At 49.1% G+C, this 8004-nt stretch overlaps 2 non-coding genes across 2 annotated transcripts; both read right to left on the bottom strand.

The window, feature by feature from the left end:
* Positions 1 to 355: 355 nt before the first annotated feature.
* TRNAG-CCC (transfer RNA glycine (anticodon CCC)) lies at positions 356 to 426 on the bottom strand. Its single transcript has one exon. It is a non-coding gene; the product is annotated as a tRNA-Gly (tRNA).
* A 1346-nt stretch (positions 427 to 1772) lies between these two features.
* TRNAG-CCC (transfer RNA glycine (anticodon CCC)) lies at positions 1773 to 1843 on the bottom strand. The gene has a single exon. It is a non-coding gene; the product is annotated as a tRNA-Gly (tRNA).
* Positions 1844 to 8004: the final 6161 nt, after the last annotated feature.

Here is an 8004-nt window from a genome sequence, read left to right as displayed (position 1 = left end):
TATGGGACATCCCACTATGTAATGAAGCTCCTGTGTCCCGTGATGTATGATCAAGAAAATGGGATTTTTATATACAGCTTACCTGTAAAATCCTTTTCTTGAGAGTACATCACGGGACACAGGGCTCCCGCCCCTCTTGGGTTTTACGTGGTTTCTTATTGCTTTGCTACAAAACTGAGGTGCCTCCCAGATGGGAGGGGTTATATAGGGGAGGAATTCTCCTTAATTGGGGTCAACCAGTGTCCAATCACCAGAGGTGCCTATATAACCCACTATGTAATGAAGCTCCTGTGTCCCGTGATGTATGATCAAGAAAAGGATTTTACAGGTAAGCTGTATATAAAATCCCATTTTTTGCACCAGCCGGGACTTGAACCCGGGTCACAAGAATGGGAATCTTACATGATACCCCTACGCTACTGGTGCCCTATGTGCTATTGAAAATAGACACTTTCCTGTGTTTTCACTGTCTGCACTGCTGGGGGATCCTGCACAGAGGGGGGTCTGTAATGGGGGGGGGTGTCTGTACTACTGAGGGGTGACTGCACTGAGGGGGGAGTCTGCACTACTCAGGGGGGAGGTGTCTACACTGAGGGGGTGTCTGCAATGCTGGGGGTGTCTGTACTGCTGGGGGGTCCTGCACTGAGTGGGGGTCTGTAATGGGGGGTGTCTGCACTACTGAGGGGGGTCTTCACTACTGAGGGGGGAGTCTGCACTGAGGGGGGTCTTGCACTGAGGGGGTGTCTGCAATGCTGGGGGTGGTCTGCACTGGGGTCGGTCTGTACTGAGGGGGTGGTCTGGACTGGGGGGGTGTCTGCACTGGGAGGTATTTGTACTGCTGGGGTGGTCCTGCACTGAGGGGGGGGGGGTCTGTAAAGGGGGGTGTCTGTACTAAGTGGAGTGTCTGCACTGAGGGGGGTATCTGTACTAAGGAGGTGTCTGCACTGCTCTGGGGTGGTCTGTTCTGCTGGGGGGTGTCTGCACTGGGGGGTTTCTGTACTGAGGTAGAGGGTGTCTGTACTGATGGGTGTCTGTACTGCTGGGGGCTCTGCACTGAGGTAGGGGATGTCTGTACTGAGGGGTCTCTGTACTGCTGTGGGGTCTGCACTGTACTGATGGAGGTCAGCAATGTGTGTCCTTCAGGGGATGCATACAGTATACTGCATACTTTGTTGTTCGAAATGAATATAAGCTGTTGCCTGAGTACTGTGCCACAGGGGTGTGGTAATCTGTTGTTCAATGGCATTAGTTAATTTTTTTGGTGGGGGGGGGGGCAATACAACATTTTGCTATCAGGGCCTGTGATTTCTAGTTACGCCCCTGCTGGTGCCTTATGTGCTGTCATGTTAATCTGCCTTCTTGAAATCTCAATATATAGACCTTTCGCTACAGGGTTGCATCTATGTGCCAGCCATGAATCAAACCAATGTCACGAGAATGGGAATCTTGCATGATACCCCTAATTATATGCAATTTGTGATGAAAACACAGGAAAGTGTCTATTTTCAATGCTGCAAACCATAAACAGACGCATGTTTTTTTGCAAACCAGCTAGCATGTTCCTGGACTTAATTTCAAGGTTTCACAAATGAACACTTTCTGGAGAGAATATTTGTAAATTGGATATCTTGCAGTTCATCTACTCAGCTGTTCTCTGGGTATCATTTTGAAATGGACATCATAACCAAGCACAAGCAATGCTTTTTAGCATTGCTTTTGAAAAGCTCTTCAAGTTTTGTGATTCAAGTAAGCTATGTTTAAAAAAGCATTTTTGCGCCAGCCGGGATTCAAACCCGGGTCACAAGAATGGGAATCTTGCATGATACCCCTACACTACTGGTGCCCTATGTGCTTTTATGTTAAGCTGCGTTCTTGAAATCTCAATACACAGACCTTTCGCTACAGGGTTGGATCTATGTGCCAGCCAGGAATAAAACCAGGGTCACGAGAATGGGAATCTTGCATGATACCCCTAATTAAATACAATTTGTTATGAAAACACAGGAAAGTGTCTATTTTCAATGCTGCAAACCATGAACAGACGCATGTTTTTTTGCAAACCAGCTAGCATGTTCCTGGACTTAGTTTCAAGGTTTCACAAATGAGCACCCTTTCTGGAAAGAATATTTGTAAATTGGATATCATGCAGTTTATCTACACAGCTGTTCTCTGGGTATCATTTGGAAGTGGACATGATAACCAAACACAAGCAAGGCTTTTTAACATTGCTTTTGAAAGGTTCTTCAATTTTTGCAATTCGAGCAAGCTATGATTAAAATAGCATCCATGTGCTAGCCACAAATTGAACCCAGGTCACAAGAGTGGGAATCTTGCATGATAGCCCTAATTAAATGCAAATTTTAATGAAAATATAGGAAAGTGTCTCCTTTCAATGCTGAAAACCATTTCCTGAAGCATGGGTTTTTGCAAACCAGCTAGCATGTTCCTGGACTTAATTTCAAGTTTTCACAAATGAACACTCTTTCTGGAGAGAATATTTGTAAATTGGATAGCTAGCATTTTATCCACTCAGCTGTTCTCTGGATATTATTTGGAAATGGACATCATAACCAAACACAAGCAAGGCTTTTTAGCATTGCTTTTGAAAGGTTCCTCAATTTTTCTAATTCGAGCAAGCTATGTTTAAAATAGCATATTTGCGCCAGCCGGGATTCAAACCCAGGTCATAAGAGTGGGAATCTTGCACGATAGCCCTAGCTAAATGCAATATGTAATGAAAATACAGGAAAGTGTCTCTTTACAATGCTGCAAACCATGTCCAGCAGCATGGGTTTTTGCAAACAAGCTAGCATGTTCCTGGACTTAATTTCAAGGTTTCACAAATGAACACTCTTTCTGGAGAGAATATTTGTAAATTGGATATCTTGCAGTTTATCTACTCAGCTGTTCTCTGGATATCATTTGGAAATGGACATCATAACCAAACGCAAGCAAGGCTTTTAAGCATTGCTTTTGAAAAGTTCTTCAAGTTTTGTGATTCAAGTAAGCTATATTTAAAATAGCATTTTTGCACCAGCCAGGACTTGAAACCAGGTCACAAGAATGGGAATCTTGCATGATACCCCTACACTACTGGAGCCCTATGTGCTATCATGTTAATCTGCCTTCTTGAAATCTCAATATACAGACCTTTCGCTACAGGGTTGTATCTACGTGCCAGCCATGAATCAAACTAATGTCATGAGAATGGGAATCTTGCATGATACCCCTAATTATATGCATGGGCGTCCTCAGAACTTTTTCCAAGGGGGGGCATCATTTTAAGGCCACTCATGCTCCGCCCCTTTTCGACAATCTCATGAAAATCTTTCCACTGGTAATACATATGTGTTATATAACAGATAATTCATCTTCACTTTGTATTGGAAGTTAGTCTGGCGGCTGTGTTCCATGCCCATATAGTCTAGAGAATGTACATCTTTTTACATTGCAATACATCTGTTGTGGCCATATTTTGATCTCATACTGTCACTGTATAGGCTGTTTTCATCAAGATAAAAATATGGCAAAAACAGAAGTATTGCAATGTAAAAAGATGTACATTCTCTAGACTATATGGGCATGGTACGCAGCCACCTGAGTAACCTTGCAAAGAGCACTGGGGGGAGAGCACTGGGGAGGAGAACAGTGGGAGAGCACGAAAGGGAGAGGACTGGGGGGAGTGGAGAGCACTGTGGGGAGTGGAGAGCACTGGGGGGGGGGCACAGAGGGGAGAGCACTCAGGGGGGAACGGGGGAGAGCACTGGGATGGTGGCTAGAGAAGGATGGGGAGAGGTGGAGAGCAGGGGGGCAGGAGAGTGTGGTGGTGGAGGAGAGCACGGGGGTGCAGGAGAGTGTGGTGCGGTGAAGAGCACTGGGGGAGCAGAAAAACAGGGGTGGAGAGCACGGGGGCTGGAGAGTACTGGGGGGGGTACAAAGAGCAGGGGGGAGTGGAGAGCACCAGTGGGGGCAAGAAAGAACAGGGGTGGAAACCACTGGGGACTGGAGAGCACTATGGGCTATGGGGGGTGGAGAGCACTGGTAGGGTTGGAGAGCACATGGGTGGGGGCAGAATGCAGGGGGAGTGGAGAGTACAGGGGTGGGGAGTGGAGAGATGGGGGGAGCCAAAAAGAACAGGGGTGGAGGCTGGAGAGCACCAGGGGGGCAGAAAGAACAGGGGTGGGGAGAATGGGGGGCTGGAGAGCACTGGGTTGGGGGCTGGAGAGTGATGGGGAGAGCTGAAGAGCATGGGGGGGGAGCACTGGGGGGAGTGGAAAGAAGAGGGGGGAGAAATAACAGGGGGGAGAGCACTGGAGGGAGTGGAGAGCACTGGGGGGGAGAACAGGGGGGGAGCACGGAGGGGAGAGGACCGGGGGGAGTGGAGAGTGCTGTGGGGAGGGGAGCACTGGGGGGAGTGGAGAGCACTGGGCGGGGGGGAACAAGGGGGGAGAGCACTGGGGGGGACAGGGGGGGAGCACTGGGATGGTGGCTAGGGAAGGATGGGGAGAGCTGGAGAGTTGGAGGGGAGGTGAAAACTGTGAGGGGGCAGGAGAGTGTGGTGGAGGAGAGGGGGGGAAGCAGGAGAGTGTGGTGGTGGAGGAGAGCACGGAGGAGGGGCAGGAGAGTGTGGTGGTGGAGAGCACTGGGGGGGCAGGAGAGTGTGGTGCTGGAGGAGAGCACTGGGGGGGCAGGAGAGTGTGGTGCTGGAGGAGAGCACTGGGGGGGCAGGAGAGTGTGGTGGTGGAGGAGAGCACTGGGGGGGGGGCAGGAGAGTGTGGTGGTGGAGGAGAGCTCTGGGGGGGCAGGAGAGTGTGGTGCTGGAGGAGAGCACTGGGGGGGGCAGGAGAGTGTGGTGCTGGAGGAGAGCACTGGGGGGGGGGGCAGGAGAGTGTGGTGCTGGAGGAGAGCACTGGGGGGGGGCAGGAGAGTGTGGTGCTGGAGGAGAGCACTGGGGGGGCTGGAGAGTGTGGTGGTGGAGGAGAGCACTGGGGGGGCAGGAGAGTGTGGTGGTGGAGGAGAGCACTGGGGGGGCAGTAGAGTGTGGTGGTGGAGGAGAGCACTTGGGGGGGGCAGGAGAGTGTGGTGTGGAGGAGAGCACTGGGGGGGGCGCAGGAGAGTGTGGTGGTGGAGGAGAGCACTGGGGGGGCAGCAGAGTGTGGTGGTGGAGAGCACTGGGGGGGCAGGAGAGTGTGGTGGTGGAGGAGAGCACTGGGGGGGCAGGAGAGTGTGGTGGTGGAGGAGAACACTGGGGGGGCGGGAGAGTGTGGTGGTGGAGGAGAGCACTTGGGGGGGGCAGGAGAGTGTAGTGGGGAGGAGAGCACTGGGGGGGGCAGGAGAGTGTGGTGCTGGAGGAGAGCACTGGGGGGGGCGCAGGAGAGTGTGGTGGTGGAGGAGAGCACTGGGGGGGCGCAGGAGAGTGTGGTGGTGGAGGAGAGCACTTGGGGGGGGGCAGGAGAGTGTGATGGTGGAGGAGAGCACTGGGGGGGGGGCGCAGGAGAGTGTGGTGGTGGAGGAGAGCACTGGGGGGGGGCGCAGGAGAGTGTGGTGGTGGAGGAGAGCACTGGGGGGGGGCAGGAGAGTGTGGTGGTGGAGGAGAGCACTGGGGGAGCAGGAGAGTGTGGTGGTGGAGGAGAACACTGGGGGGGGTGGGAGAGTGTGGTGGTGGAGGAGAGCACTTGGGGGGGGCAGGAGAGTGTGGTGGGGAGGAGAGCAGGAGAGTGTGGTGGGGAGGAGAGCACAAGGTGAACTGGGGACAGTAAAATAAGTTGGATACCCCCCCCCCTCGATCCTCCTATCCAGGCAGTGTGGCACATAGGGTGGGCTGTACCTGCAGCATCTCCTTCTCTTGATCATAGTGCTGGATGGCTCTGTGTACTGCGGCCGCTCTGTAACATGGCCCCGCCCCCCAGACCGGCTCTTGTGAAAGGCGGAACGTTGATTCTCTTTACTATCACACGAGCCGGTCTGAGGGTGCGGGGCAATGTTGCAGAGCGGCCGCAGTAAACCGAGCCATCCAGCGCTCCGATCCATAGGAGTCGGAGAGGGCGGAGGATGCAGCCGCCAGCGGACAAAAAAATGAAAAAAAAAAGTGAAAAAAATGCGGCTATGGCAGACACCTTAGGGATTCCGGGGGGGGGGGGGCACTTGACCCCCCTTGCCCCCTGCTGCGGACGCCCATGATTATATGCAATTTGTGATAAAACACAGGAAAGTGTCTCTTTTCAATGCTGCAAACCATGAACAGATGCATGTTTTTTTGCAAACCAGCTAGCATGTTCCTGCACTTAATTTCAAGGTTTCACAAATGAACACTCTTTCTGGAGAGAATATTTGTAAATTGGATATCTTGCAGTTTATCTACTCAGATGTTCTCTGTTTATAATTTTGAAATGGACATTATAACCAAACACAAGCAAGGCTTTTTAGCATTGCTTTTGAAAGGTTCCTCAATTTTTCTAATTCGAGCAAGCTATGTTTAAAATAGCATATTTGCGCCAGCCGGGATTCAAACCCAGGTCATAAGAGTGGGAATCTTGCACGATAGCCCTAGCTAAATGCAATATGTAATGAAAATACAGGAAAGTGTCTCTTTTCAATGCTGCAAACCATGTCCAGCAGCATGGGTTTTTGCAAACAAGCTAGCATGTTCCTGGACTTAATTTCAAGGTTTCACAAATGAACACTCTTTCAGGAGAGAATATTTGTAAATTGGATATCTTGCAGTTTATCTACTCAGCTGTTCTCTGGGTATCATTTGGAAAATGACATCATAACCAAACGCAAGCAAGGCTTTTAAGCATTGCTTTTGAAAAGTTCTTCAAGTTTTGTGATTCAAGTAAGCTATATTTAACCACTTTCAGACCGGACCATTTTGCTGGTAAATGACCAGAGGTCTTTTTACACTTTGGCACTGCGCTGCTTTAACTGGTAATTGCGCGGTCATGCAATGTTGTACCCAAACGAAATTTGCGTCCTTTTCTTCCCACAAATAGAGCTTTCTTTTAAAGGTATTTGACTGACTCTGCGATTTTTATTTTTTGTGATATAAACGTAAAAAGACCGCAAATTTTGAAAAAAAATGATATTTTCTACTTTTTGTTATTAGAAAAATCCAATAAACTCAATTTTAGTCATACATTTAGGCCAAAATGTATTCAGCCACATGTCTTTGGTAAAAAAAAAGTCAATAACTGTATATTTATTGGTTTGCGCAAAAGTTGTCACATCTACAAACTAAGGTACGTTTTCTGGAATTTACGCAGCTTTTAGTTTACGACTGCCTATCTCATTTCTTGAGGTGCTAAAATGGCAGGGCAGTACAAAACCCCCCCAAATGACCCCATTTTGGAAAGTAGACCCCCTAAGGAAATTGATAAGTGGCATGTTGAGCCCATTGAATATTTTATTTTTTTGCCTCAAGCGATTGAATAATGACAAAAATTTTTTTTTTTTTTTACACAAAGTTGTCATTAAATGATATATTGCTCACACATGCTATGGGCATATGTGAAATGACACCCCAAAATAAATTCTGCTGCTTCTCCTGAGTACGGGGATACCACATATGTGGGACTTTTTGGGAGCCTAGCCGCGTACGGGGCCCCGAAAACCAAGCACCGCCATCAGGCTTTCTAAGGGCGTAATTTTTTGATTTCACTTCTCACTACCTATTACAGTTTTGAAGGCCATAAAATGCCAAAATGGCACAAAACCCCCACAAATGACCCCATTTTAGAAAGTAGACACCCCAAGCTATTTGCTGAGAAGCATGTTGAGTCCATGGAATATTTTATATTTTGCCACAATTTGCGGGAAAATTACAAACTTTTTTTTTTTTTTTTTTTTTTTACACAAAGTTGTCACTAAATGATATATTGCTCACGCATGCCATGGGCATATGTGAAATGACACCCCAAAATAAATTCTGCTGCTTCTCCTGAGTATGGGGATACCACATATGTGGGACTTTTTGGGAGCCTAGCCGCGTACGGGGACCCGAGAACC

Source organism: Lithobates pipiens, unplaced genomic scaffold, assembly GCF_037356315.1.
Source record: "Lithobates pipiens isolate NorthernLeopardFrog02 unplaced genomic scaffold, aLitPip1_a1.2 Scaffold_25, whole genome shotgun sequence".
Taxonomy (NCBI): domain Eukaryota; kingdom Metazoa; phylum Chordata; class Amphibia; order Anura; family Ranidae; genus Lithobates; species Lithobates pipiens.
This window is presented reverse-complemented; position numbering and strand designations above follow the sequence as displayed.